We start from the raw sequence: 1,263 nt of genomic DNA, 5'->3' as shown, positions 1-1,263 counted from the left end.
ACTTAAACCCAATTTAGCATCTCTGGAGAGACATAAAAATGGCTGTCCACCAACGTTTACCATCCAACCTGACAGAACTGGAGAGGATCTGCAAGGAGGAATGGCAGAGGATCCCCAAATCCAGGTGTGAAAAACTTGTTGCATCTTTCCCAAAAAGACTCATGGCTGTATTAGATCAAAAGGGTGCTTCTACTAAATACTGAGCAAAGGGTCTGAATACTTAGGACCATGTGATATTTCAGTTTTTCTTTTTTAATAAATCTGCAAAAATGTCAACAATTCTGTGTTTTTCTGTCAATATGGGGTGCTGTGTGTACATTAATGAGGAAAAAAAATTAACTTAAATGATTTTAGCAAATGGCTGCAATATAACAAAGAGTGAAAAATTTAAGGGGGTCTGAATACTTTCCGTACCCACTGTATATACATATATACACAACTGAACATTTTTCACATTAGGCCACTCATCACTGTCACTTTTTAGTCAGATGACCAATCACAGTCGAGGAGGGGTGGGACTAATACCGACCAACCCTGCTTGTACTACGACTGAACAATAATGGAGACGTTAATATTGCTTGACTCCAAGTCAGATGATTGTTTGAAATTGTCAAAAAAAAATGTAAACAAAAAAAATAATAATACAAAAGTGACACAGGAGAATGACAAAAGAGAGTTCCACTGAAATTACATAGAGAAAACTAAAACTAAAACAGAGCAGAACATAATGAATGAATTAATATTTTATTTATTAAATTTTTGTACTCACTGTGTCATTCAATTTAAGTCAATGACTGCTGAAAATTAAGCTTTACCATCACATAAATAAATTACATTTTAGAATATATTAAAATAGAAAAGCAGTTATTGTAAATTATATAAAAATAATTTAACAATATTGATGTTTTTACTGTATTTTTTGTTCAAATAAATGTGGCCTTGAATAAATGCAGTGTAAGAGACTTATTTTAAACATTTTACAAAATATGACATAATGTAATGTGAAATAATATAAACTAAAATAAAATAATATATTATATTATATTTAAAGACATTAAAGTAAACATCTAACATTCAAACATTATATAATAATAACAATAATAATAATAGATTAAAACTAACATCTCGGTAACTTGTGTAACCCTCGTTCCCTGAAGGATGGAACGGAGACGTTACGTCAGTCGTGACTGACGAATTGCGATCTCGCCCGAGAGCCCAATCACCTTCGAGTGTAAACTAAACAAGCCAATGACAGTTGGCGTG

This window comes from Sinocyclocheilus grahami, unplaced genomic scaffold (genome assembly GCF_001515645.1).
Source record: "Sinocyclocheilus grahami isolate Dianchi unplaced genomic scaffold, SAMN03320097.WGS_v1.1 scaffold239.1, whole genome shotgun sequence".
NCBI lineage: Eukaryota > Metazoa > Chordata > Actinopteri > Cypriniformes > Cyprinidae > Sinocyclocheilus > Sinocyclocheilus grahami.
The sequence above is the reverse complement of the archived record's forward strand: the minus strand, read 5'-3'. Positions refer to the sequence as shown.